At 41.6% G+C, this 12,952-nt stretch overlaps 1 protein-coding gene across 2 annotated transcripts in view; it reads right to left on the bottom strand.

Moving 5' to 3' along the window:
- LIFR (LIF receptor subunit alpha) overlaps window positions 1-12,747 on the bottom strand; it is a 51,559-nt gene extending 38,812 nt beyond the window's left edge. Inside the window, exons 1-2 of one of the 2 annotated variants that reach the window (XM_032097243.1) lie at window positions 12,652-12,668; window positions 12,195-12,242 (exon numbers count right to left, since the gene is read on the bottom strand). The gene's annotated coding sequence lies outside the window, so the exon portion shown is untranslated. Of the gene's footprint in view, window positions 1-12,194; window positions 12,243-12,651 lie in introns of both variants that reach the window. The other variant, XM_032097244.1, reaches the window with a different exon arrangement.
- Window positions 12,748-12,952: the final 205 nt, after the last annotated feature.

The following is a 12,952-nucleotide window of genomic DNA, read 5'->3' as shown; positions in this document are numbered from 1 at the left end:
TGAATTGCAGTCCAGTAAAGGTTGACTTCACTCTGCAGCCATTTTCCAGCTGCAGAGTTTCACCAAGTTTGTAAGGACACAGTATGCTGAGATCTCACCTCCTCCTCCTGACTGAAGTGAACCTGAGCAGTGTGTTCAAAGGTTACTGCAGGGGTGAGAGGACAGACAACACATTATCAGATAAGCCCAGCTTCCTTAGGAAGTCAGCTCAAATTAACAAGCACAGATTCTTCTGCCATAGAGGTGCAGATGGAAAACACCTAATCATCTGAACAAAGAACAAAGCAAAGGGGTGAAGGTTAAGGGACACTACTGGCCAAAAGAGAATTTTTGATCTTCTAGGTTATTATGCTGTGCAGGAGAAGGAAACAACTCAGAGTCACTTGCACACTTCTGTTTTAACCCATTCAAAAATTTTCTTGATACTTACTACAACTGGAAAATCAATATTGTATGGAGATGAAGGATGTACTTGTATAAATCTGATTCGGCTACACACATTTCCTGATATGCTTGAATTTGGTGACATCACAATCAACACACTTCCTTGAATTCTTGTGCTTTGCAATGCAGCATGGAACAAGCACAGTGAGCAAAGGCACACAAGTCTGATTACTAAAAAATACTTCTTATCATTACTCCAATGGCTACCCACTATGCCTTTTCAATACTTAATACAGGTGCAAAGCATAGAAAAAAAGGCAGCCTCTTTTTTTTTGCAGTAGATAAACCAAGGATCCAATGAAAACACACAGAGAAGGTTTCCCCCAGCTCCAGTACTGATTGCATTTTACTGACACATAACTGAAAGAAAACATAATCCAATTATTCCAAAGCACATTTCAGTTTTGGAGGATACTGTTAGCCACAGTATAGTTCTCAAGACAGCATGTCTTCAGAGGAAAATGCCGTTTGCCCACATTGTCAACTGCATTTTACTCAATGTCAGGTTCAAGAGCCAGACCACATCACTCAGACTTTACAAAGACTGCAGAATAAAACTGCTGTTCCTTAGAAGAGTCATAATTTTGTCCCTGCCGGCTCTCTTCAGCTCATACTTCCTTATGAACTCAGAAACATTAAAGAAGCTGACCTTATTAATGAAGAGTTTATTTTCCTTAATCTGGAAATGTCCAAAAACTTATTTTGAACTATATGACCTCTAATCTTCTTTCCAACACAGGAAAAGCCTAATTAGTTTTATAAGAGAACACTGATAATTACTGAAGCAATTCCAAGTGTGTTTTTTTTAAAAACCAGCAATGACCCAAGGGCTGGAATCCTTCATTGTTTACAATGAAACCTGTGGTATTTGAATTATTTTTAAGGTACAATGAACCAAATCCAAAGAAAGTCTCTCTTCATATTTACAAGGAGCATATAAATAGATCAAAGGCTGAAATGTGGCTTTCACATTAAATAATATATTGAGAATAAAGAGCAACAGTTATGTGATATCCTTTTAGAGTGAATGTAAGGAATGAGAGTCACTTACGAGAAATAAATTGATTTTTTTTACTAATCAAGGAAATGGGCAATTCCTGAAACTATAGATCTATATTTTCTGACAAATTCCTGTTGTACTAATCTTTATTGAGACTAAAAGCTCTCACTCCCTGTTGTAGTTCCACTCTTAATAAGTAGCTGACAGATCATATGAAGACATACTGAAGGATGTTATCATGTATGACCACCCTTCCACTGGGGTGGGCAGACACTTTCCTGTCTGCTCGGCTCCCAAGTGGGCCCTCAATGCTGCCATTCCCCTTCCAATCTTGACAAAGGAGGAAGGTCTGCAATACAGTAGGACATTATCAGAACAAGTCAGTCCATGTGTAATTACATAGCAGTTGTATTTCCTTTGTTTATTTCCTTCACATGCTGTTTTAGTTGCATATTTTTCCCCCCTGGACTTTTTCACTTACACATATATACATGCATACCCCTCCTTTTAAGGTGGCAAAGTGTGGGAATTAAGTACTCAGAAATACAAATATTGACTTCTACAGTTGATATACTTCAGAGCTGGTCTCTTTCCTAATCAAATCTCATAGACACAGGCTATAAGAAATTAATATTAACCATGCACTTCATGCATATACATGGACTCACTCTCATGCCTGCTTATGGTACTCCCTCATTCTCTTGCTGCTTCATTCTCACAGCTTCCACTGGAGCCAAGGATCCAAAAGACATGCAGGCACTCTAATCTAGCTGTCTGAGGGCAACTACTCCTCCTTTTCTGCTCTGCTCCTCTCACAGAGATCCCTGCAAAGGGTTTATGGTCTACTTGTAGACCTTGTAGCAGCACAGCAAACCAGTGTCTCAATATAAACTGACTCTCTCATGTCATCCTTTCTACCTGTCTAATAGACTTTGATGCTTCCAGGAAACAGACAGCCTCACCTCAGTTTTAGTGTGTTCCTTCATGTTATCCCCTCTACAAACGTGCAGCACTTCCTTAAATGTATTGCCCTAACTGAAACAAATCACTTATTGCAACGCCAAAGGCACAAGATGTAGTTGTTTTACAATTAAATTAACACCCAGCTTTCCCTTCCAAGTAATTTAGACTGATCATTCAGTTTAGGCAGCACATTGTCTAAAAAGAAAACAAAGATGCGAAAAATTCCTAAGTTTTTTCAGAGTAATCTAAATGAGAAGTTTGTATTTTGTCTGTTGGATGAGTTTTTCTATCTTATAAAGTTCCTTTATTTTCCTTGATGAAAAAAAAACTACCAGCCCTTTAGGTGTTTCATGGAGCATCTCAGAATGGAAAATACTGCTATGAAAGTACTTTGCAGGGATGTTGTCCTGGTTTCAACAGGGATAAAATACTTAAGCAAACTCTGCACCATTAAGATAATGCTCAGCAAAAGAAACAAAGCAATGAAGATAGGAACATTTTTAAATAATAGGCACAATGGCTAGGATCCATGATATTTACTGCTGTAAAATAAAACAATGCTTTTCTGCAATTTCTTTTAGAAGCTAAGAAAAACAGAGAATTGAGTCCTTGTAAATAACCCACCAGCAAGTGCTGAGACAGCAGCATCTGCAAGGGTAATGATGCTGCACCTCATTTAAAACTGAAAGCAGCTCCTACAAGATTGAGACTGCTACTAATAGGACATGGAGTGAGTCAGTTCCACAAGTCTCTTCTGACATGATTCATGCTTAGAATAAGAAACAAAACAGAAATTTTTAAGGCCACATCTCACATCTTCACATCACTTTCACATGACCATCATTATAGCATCTGTAACTTGCATCTGCCTCTTCTCCCTCAATCCTCCTTTGAAAGTGAGATTTACCTCCTGAAGTTCTCTTTTTTTTTTTCTTTTCTGAAGAGTGACTATAAAAAAGGGCTGAGGAGAGGAAAAAACAACCTTGGATTTTACACACACAAGTCATTCCAACTTTTCTATCTCTGCTTAACAGGATTCTTCCTTCCTGCTATTATTAGTAAATCACACATCTTCTCTCAGTATTGAGCTGGCAGATAAAGCACAAAGAAGAAGGATTTCTTACTTATTAGCTTCTGACACCAATAAATTCTGTATACCTACACAGTGGAATGAAAAACCTCTTCCTGTGGAAGGCAGTTCATCACATTTTTCATGCATTGTTGCTGATATGTTTAACTTTTTTGTTTCACAAGTCAGCAATGAAGCAGCTATTGTTTCCAAAGCGCTGAGCAAGGGCTCTCGACTGCGGGAGAGAGAGACGTGCGACAATTCTCAATGGTCTTTCTGGTGGCTGCCCAGACATGGGGGAGAGAAGGCAGGGGCAAGGGGAACCTGAAGAGCTGGAGAACTGGAGAATTAAAATCTGGGTGTAGTTACATGAATCATATTCTGTTTCAGTTTATTTTTAGTTTCTATTCCAGTATTCTATTCCTTAGCAAAAGTTCTGCTCTTCATGCATCTAATCAGGTCTATCCAGACACACAGCACATGATGCATGAGGCCAAGCACATCCTTACAAGTTCACCTTTCTAAACCCAGAAACTGGTAGAACTTTTAATTTTATGGTATGAAACACCAACACATCTCTTTTTCTTCCTTGTTTGAAATATTCTTCTACAAAAGCCTGTGCCAATCTCACCACGAAGCAAGTCATTAGAACTCACAAAGCATTATACAAATAACACCATCTCAAACATCTTTGAAGAGTACTCTGCTTTTCCCATTTCTGCAACTTCCCATACTATTCACAGAATCTGCACAAGGACTATAAATGCAAAACATATTTAGATGTCAATGCAGATGCCTCAAGGATGTAAGTATTTGACTTTGGAATAGTATATACAGAAAATACTTGCAAGGCACAGTAGAAGAGCTTAAAAAGATCAGATATATGTGTAGGTATTAAGAATGCAAGTGACAAATACCATATTTTGTCCAAATAAGAAAATTTTAAAAACTAAAACCAAACCAAAACAACTGACCATCATTAAAGATGGCAAAAATTAATGGTCATTGCTTCAAAAGAAGAGATCAAATGGAGACAAGTTTTACCAACACTTGTTAAATTCTTAATGTGATCGGCTAATCAAAAATCTGGGTTTAGATTGCAGGACCTTATTCATCTTAGTTCTCAGGTCTCATGAAACAAGCAGCTAAATGCTATCAGAGATCACCTGTGTCCTCTGATGAGAGAGCATTTCACAGCCAAGGAGAGCTGCTCATGACTAACTCACTGCAGATTTATGCAAGATAATAAGCCTCAGTAACCACATATATACACATATTGCTCTGGAATTTGCAAACACATAAAGTATATGACTAATTCTAACTTATGAATGAAGGTACGCACAAACTTATATTTGCACTGTTGGCAGGAGCCCAACTACATGAGCTCTTTCCTTAGTCTTCAGTACTGGAGAGGTGATCACTGAACAGGGCAGTCACATGAGGCACCTGAAGTTGAAGGACTCATATATAAACCATTGCTAAGAATGCTACACTTGAGGATCACTCAGAAAAGATGTGGAATTATAACTATACATTCTATGTTTGAGTGTGTGGAGAGGAAAATTAACACTATTTTGCTGAAAGCCTGTTAGTGACCTAATTCTACAGCAGCTATTGTAATGCTGAGTGCTTGCTCCCATTTCTGCCTGCAGTAATCACTGCCCAAATTCCAGCCCAGAGCTACCTACAGTGATTAGCAACCATGCATACACCAGGGCAAAAGGATAGCAGACAAGAATCTAACGTTTTCAATGATACATTCTTTGCATATTAACACCAGCTGCATTGCTCATTAGTTGAAATATGAAGAAGGAACTGGAAAACATTCAATTTTCAAAGTATCAGTTATCACAGCTCAAGCAAATAAATACAAAAAAGATACTGAAAATTGAAGTCATAACAACTTTTTCTGTATGGATCAGGCTACCTTACAAAAGCCCTTGATCCAACAGCACAAGAGAAAAACTAGCCATTCATTAGCAGTGGAAATGGTTTCATCCAGTACAAAGTCGATTTATACTCAGGATCAAATTATTACTTCAAGCAGTTTGGGTCTGTTGTTGCAAAGGCTAAAACAATGCAACCATTTAGTTCAGAGAGGTTACTTGGTCACAGTTCTCAATTACCTACACAGAGAAAGGATTTAAACTTAACCCACCATGTTAAGACATGAGAGGAAATGCCATGCAGTAGACCTCCATTGAAAAGTGAACGTTGTGAGAAGTAAAACTAATTAAGTATTGGCAAAGCTTTTCAAGGGAGGGGTGAACTGACTGAAATAAAAAATAAGATTGGATCTATTATCAAGAAATTCTAAATATGGGTTCAATGCAAGTCTTCCTGTATTAAAGCCTTTTGTTCACATGACTCCAATGTCAGACCAGATTAGCACAAATCATGCACAGATCTCACTTTAATAAGGATTTTAATGCTGAAGGAAGACAATATACAGGAGACAAAATACAAACTTTGAGGTAAGATTTAAAATAAGGATCATATAACATCTTGCTGGATTTACATCCAGACTGATTCCGTCATTTGAAATACGAGGCAACATTTGGTCAAAAATTTCCCATCATCTTGAAGAAAGAAACAGACCAACCACATTTAATTTGGAGAAGGCTGTTCTATATTGGGAATTGTGACAATGCTGCTCTAGCAGATGAATTACGAGTTACGTGCCTTGAGACCTGTGCACTAAAGACTTCCCACAGCCATGACCTTTGGAAATGTGTGGAGAAGGAGGGGAAAAGGAAGAGGAACAGGTATACTCTAGGGAACAGATATTATTATCCTCACAACCAGGAGAAGCCCTAAAAGGGTTTGACATTTATGTTCACCTCACACACACAGTACTTCAGTTTTTGTTGCACATAACTCAAGCCAACACTGAAGTCTACAATATAAATAAATCAGTTTTTCTTTTTTTTTTTTTTTCTTTCATCTCCTCTCTTTTTTCTGCCTAGGATTAAACATTAGAAGCTTATCTCCTTGGTTTTAGCTCCAGAGTAGCTGTAAAAACCTCAGAGGTCAAACATCTCTTGCCGCAAGTGCTGAACTTGATCCAAAATACGAATTATTGTGAAAATTAGTTACAATTGGAATACTTATAACTTACATTCACCTTTGGGCTTCAGAATCTGCAGAAGCTCCACCTATAATACTGACCATTATAATTTTCTTCCTAAGTTCATTTGATTTAGGAAGCATTTTTGCCCTGCAGTAATATTAAAACCAATTATTTAAGAAAGATATTTTGAATCTCTGTCCTCACTGATTTTATACTTAAGAGAGGCCGTTAGATAACCCAGTTCAAGAAGGGCAAAACCATGATCTGCCATACAAACAGAGTTAAATCACATGATGAGCAACACTGCTGTCTTGGCACAAGAGCTTCTGGGTGACTGTGCTAAGTCCTGTTTGGAAAGGAGAACGGCTGCCAGGCGAAGGCAGATACCACCAAATAACCCCCAAAGGCAGACCTGCCCCATGCTGAGCAGAGCCAAGACTCTTCTTCCACTTGTTCAAATTTTCCTCTCCTCTGGGTTCTCCAAGGCATGTGAGATTTGCAACTCTCAAACATGGAAGTAATTTGAAATGCAGCTAATAAAGGTAAAGAAAATATGAATATCAGATATTCTCAGACCACCCTGATGCACTGCAGTGTGGAGGTATCTTCACCCACAGCCTAAATGCTGCAGATGTGTTCACCTTCTCACTTTTTGAGACCACCCTAGACAATTTTGCAGTAAGTGGCCTGGGTTACCATCTGGCTCCAAAACAGCTTTTTCTGTGCTTCTATGTTCAAAGTGTTTGAAATGAAGAAAGAGCAATCTTTAAAGCTTTAGGCTGAAAGATGTGTGATGCCCAAGGGCACAATGTGGGGGGCATTCAAGGGCATCAAGCCAGCTAGGAGAGAGCTGGCTTGCTCTGCTCACCGCCCTAGCCAACCTTGCCATAGGCCATATCCACACCATCCAGAAAAAATGCTTAACTGTGCCTGAGTTATGTACAGTCAACTGAGCCTGCATTTCCTCTTGGAGGGAAGTAGCTGATTTATTCAGGGAGCAAAAGTCGCTTAAGTTGATGGCTGAGGCCCAGAAGTAAAACATGGACTATTTCTGAGCCAGACTGACAGTGTAAACCACCCTCAACCACTCCTGTTACTTGTACTTTTATTATACCTTTAAGCAACTTGTGCAATAATGACAAAATTATGCAAGCATAAGAAGTATTCCAGCATACTTTTCAGACAGTGTTTATCACCTAAAGAAAACACTCAAATACATTGCTTTATTTAAAATTCATGATTACTCACTACAAACTACCAAGCAACCTTGATATGAAACTATCAAGATTCAGTCAATATTACAAAACTGTTATAAGTGCAGTTGTAGGTACAAAGCAAGCACAAAGGTATACCTCTATTTTTGGCATATATGTATATTCCAAAAGAAAGTACTTTTGACTGATGATCAAAATGCAGTAAGCTATACTGGCAGGTAACACCAGCATAACATTACTCATCGATACAGAGCCGCCCCCCTCCAAAACAAAACAAAACAAAAAAACACCCAAAAAAACCAAACTAAAAAACTCCAACCAAAAACTAAAAAAACACCTCTTGTCATTTCCTAACCAGTGTTACTGTATCACTGAAACTGGCTGGCTGGGGAGAGAATGCTGCAACATAAAATCAACCTCAAGAAAACACTATCTACTTAAGGAAATTTCAGGAGACTGAGGCTGGCTGAAAGGCTGTGCTTTTCGTTTTGCAGGAAACTGCTCCTGAATTGCTGGGTACAGATGAGAAAGGACATTGCTCCCTGACAACACATGGCCCAATAGAGGGGGGAGGTGGTCCTAAAACCAACCTGCCAACACAGCAGTCCATCCTCTGCTGTGCGCTGTGCTGAGGGTCTGATTTTTGGCAGGGTAGAAAGTGAGGCAGAAGGAGCAGGGAATTGCCACAATGCTGTTCTTGTTTCCATGGCATGTGCTTTTATAACTTGTGCTCCCTGAGGTAAAAGGCACAATTTGGACTCAACAGCTGACAACTCAGCAGTTCTCTGCCTGTGGGATAAGGGAAAGCTGGTTCTGTTGTAGCAACAGTTGACCTCACTCCAGTGCCAGCTCCAGACCGTGCATGGAAAGGAGGGGGGACATATGCCCTTCAAAACCTTACACCCTGACCAACATTCATACCAATGGCTTAGAAGTTATTTTTAGCTTAAGCACTTTCTGCTTACAGTGAAACCTGCTACTAGGAGGGATTCCAAGAGACAGCAGCAGGGAAAGGCAGACAGCAGCGAAGTGGCAAAAAGCCCCTGTTGAGCTTCTGGTGCTTGCAGGAGTTCAAGGACCTTACAGACACACAGCAGGAGGGCTCCCACAGTCCATAAATGTAGGGACTGCAAATTTTCCAGAGGAAGGAGGATAGCAATGAGCAGCAAAAAAATGATGATGTGTATGAAAAACAGTCCCTGGATATATTTCTCAGGGAGAGACAAGAACTTCCAAAGATCATTTATTCTAATTAAAATCTGTTAGTTTGTAAGTCAGTAAGGAAGGAAGGCAAAGAATAGAGGGAACTTCTTTGTGATAGATACCCTAGTTGTCCCTCAAGCCCTAAAAATGCAAGTCTGTTCATCTAGGTCTGTTTATCTAGGAATTTATATGGCCCTCATCATCGCCATGCTAATGACTCTGGAAGAAATCCATGCAATTCTGGCTGATGATCCCTGAAGACATTTAAGCACATATAAAACCCAGACTTCTGATGCTTCAACCTAAAGGAGACATGTTCCAAAATCCCACTTAGCTGCAGGTAAATATTAGAGAGGAAAAAAAAATAAAAGGTGATGATAAATTTTGTAGGCATCAGCACGCACAGACACAGCGTTGTCTTTGACAGGGCCATACCACTTGCCTGATACTTAAACACTCAAGATTCACAAAGCAATTACTCCCTGCATGCATCTGCAGATAAAATGAGCACAAAACCAAAGAATTAGGTTCCAAAGAGAAAAGCAGTTTCTTTTGGTTAAAGATATAGGAGAAGAAAGCAGGAGGAGTGCTCCTTTTTCTGAGGCAACCCAGTCACTGCAGCACTTGCTGGGGTATCAGAAACATCTCTGACCACCGTCAGAGGTTACTCAAAGTGACAAATGAGTCAGGATGAAGACTCCTCCAGCTCTTCTGATGTTGGCATTTCTCTCTGAAGCTTAAGTAACCACTGACCCAGTGCAGAACTCATGTCCTTGTGAGAGGGCACTCACTGGAAGTGAGGGACCATGGTCTCCAGGTCTTGGTCCCAGGGATTATTTTCCTCTTTTACATTAAACTGTTTATGGAACAAAATGTATCAACCAGCTTTGAAGCATAGAGCACTTCTCAAGTCCTGTCTAGAAGCAATTTATTTTTCTTATTTTTAGACAAAAATTTGATGCCTAATAGTCAAAAAGTAATCATAACCAAACCTCAGGGGAAAAGAAAAACATAATCCATCTGCATCAGCCTTGTGATATACTGCACTCTGCAAGATAGAGTCAGTATTTACAAACATCTAGGTTGTTTAAGACTGCCAAACACTTTTTTCTAGAGGTTTCATCTTTCAGATGAAATTCTTGCTAACATATAGAGCTTAAATATATCCTCTTCATAAAGCACAATATTTGCTGTCAGACATTCACTGGATTAAGTAATCCAACATTCATACTCTAAGAGAGCTGTTTCTAACACACTTAGAGATTCTGTTCTAGCATTACCTATGGATGTTAATAAATTCAGGTATTTTTTTAACCTTTTCTAAAGCACTGAGCTGCACGACACTGAAATAGATGTGACGTTACAGCCACAGATTGTAACTCAACAAGCACTTGAAAATTAGAGCCCTATGAATACCTGCTAGAGTAGCAGCAGCAGCAGCTTTGCCACCTGTGAAAAAGTCTTCCTCTCTTTCAGAGGAGCATCTCCACCCATATGGCTGTTCCCATGTATTCCTGATTTGCCTTTGGCAAGAATGCCCTCACCTAAAGGTTAAGTCTCTCCCTTTCCTCAGCACACCTGTAAAGGGATTTTGCACAATCTAACCCACAGATAATGCTTGCCACTGGTTGCTCTAGGTGACTAAAGTGGCGTATTTGGAGAGTGCACAATGGAAACTGTTATCACTTAATAATGCTGATAAAAGTTTGAATAGGTGAAACAGCGATAAGATGAAAGGATGCAAAGACTTAGTAAACAGAAAGCAAACAAAAATCAGATTATCTACTGACTCCCTAAAAGTTATGTTCGAAACCAGCTCCAACTTAGTGATTTTTCAGCTTTCTTTTTGTGAACTTCTGCAACATTTTCCAGGGTAGATCACAGCCCTGCAGTCTACTGACACTAGACTGTCTTTTCTTAGTCCTCTCAGAAGTAATCTGCAGCTAATGGCCAGCAGCTCATGCTGAGAAATACCAATCAAGTACAGATATGGTGCTTGCTACTCATTCCGCGGATACACTCATGGCATTTGCTCCTGTCTCTTCCAAATCCTTCCCCTCATCAAAGATATTTTTTTGTTTTGACCTTGATTCACATTGTGGCCAAACGCAGGAGATTTCTATGTCTATTCTCACCTTTATGTACAGAAGTCAACAGAAATCAAAGCTTATCTTTATCACCAAAACCGTGCAGCATAAAACAGTTGATGAGCTAAGGATAAGCTAAGCACAGACTTTTTGCATATCAAGGCATTCATGCATTCTTCCCCACATGATGTGCAAAGCTTTATATATAAAGCATGTGGGCACTGATGGATCTACACCACAAAAAACATACCGTGTCAGCAGGCATTGCCACATGCTGATTTGAGAAGGAACATGGCATGACATAGAGTTTAATCTTTCCCACAGGTACTAAACCTGCTCAGTCTTATTAACAGTCTGGGTTCATGCTGTGGGGTTGAACTAAGGGTTTAGCAAGAATTTAAAGACTTCTTGAATAGTAAGGAAAAAAGACAGAATGGACTTCCAGGTGAGATGCCAAAGATGAGTCACACTGCCTTACTTAGGTAACAAGCTGGGTTTCAAATACAGCAGAAATCTACCCAATTCCCAGGCTTCCCTGAAAGAAATTTGACAGGGCATTGCCTTGACAATGGAATATAAATATTTGACTATTTTTGCAACGGTAATTGTCAAAAAGAATCAAAGTGACAATTCCTACACAACAGCTCACCATCGCAGTCTCCCCAGTATTAGATGGTTATAACACCTATCTAGATCTTCGCTCCCATTTATAGCAATCTTCCGAGGCATTCACCACCAAGGACAATTGAAAAACCAATAACCAATTCCTACCGAAGTAACACACAGCATGCCAGCACAAGCATACTCGATTCAAATTTACATGTTGAATTTTAACAAGGGAATAATGTTCTTTACAGAACTACCTCAAAGGCTTTGAGAGATCGTTTACAAATACGATATCTACACACATTACAAATTCAATTACTCAAAACAGACACAGCTGCTACTGTGCCAGAGTCCCTGTACAGCCAGTGTGCAGCGAGGCGCCCAGCATGTCTGGATGTTCCCCAAACACAGAAGAGGCTCTGGAGTCCCTTCCTAAGGTCCATTTTTTCAAAAGGGTGCTACTTACTTAAAAATAAAATAAAATAAAATAAAATAAAATTAAAATAAAATCACAAAAAGAGGCATAAATAGTATTTACCCGCTGCTCAGTCCTTGAGCCAGCCAACCTGCCAGCCAGTAGAATGAGCTGTTGACAAAACACAGCCTCTATTTAAGTCGCAGACTCCGGGCAGCGGCAGAGAGGAGCCGCCGGTCTCCCCCCGCGCCCCCGAGGGAGGCTGCCGCGGTCTGCGCCCGCACCGGCTCCGACGGCCGCCGCCACCGCCACCACCTGTCCCCAGCCCCGGCCGAGCCCCGAGCCGCACGACAGCGGTAAGGCAGCTGGGGGGTGGGGGGTGGTCTCCGAAAATCCCCGCCGCCGCGCTGGGTCGCGGCGGGGCTGCCAGCCCCCCCCTCCGCCCCTCCCGGCCGGCACCTCCCCGGGGCGGGCAGAGCGAGGGAGGGATGAAGGGAACATCCATCATCGCGCCCCTCGGGCCGCCCCCTCCCAGGTGCGAGCGGCCGGGAGTGCGCGCCCGGCGCGGTCCCGCACTCACCCGGCGCCGCCCGGCCGTGCCCTGAGGGGGCCGCATGCCGCGGGTGCGCGGGCGGTGCGCGGCGCGGCCCAGCTCCGGCGGCAGCAGTGCGTAGCGCCGACAGGAAGGAGGGATGGAGACGCGGAGGGAGGGAAGGAGGCAAAGAGAGGGAGGGAGGGAGGGATGGAGGAGCAGGGCTGGCGGGCTGCCCGCGGGAGGAGCCTGCGCCGCGCACCGCCCGCCGTCGCCCCCGGCCCTGCCCCAGGCACCGCCGCCTCCCGCCGCCCGGCACGGCCCGGTTCGGCCCCGCTGCCTCAGCGCC

The sequence above is a fragment of the Corvus moneduloides genome, chromosome Z, assembly GCF_009650955.1.
Source record: "Corvus moneduloides isolate bCorMon1 chromosome Z, bCorMon1.pri, whole genome shotgun sequence".
NCBI classification, from domain to species: Eukaryota; Metazoa; Chordata; class Aves; order Passeriformes; family Corvidae; genus Corvus; species Corvus moneduloides.
The sequence above is the reverse complement of the archived record's forward strand: the minus strand, read 5'-3'. Positions and strand labels throughout refer to the sequence as shown.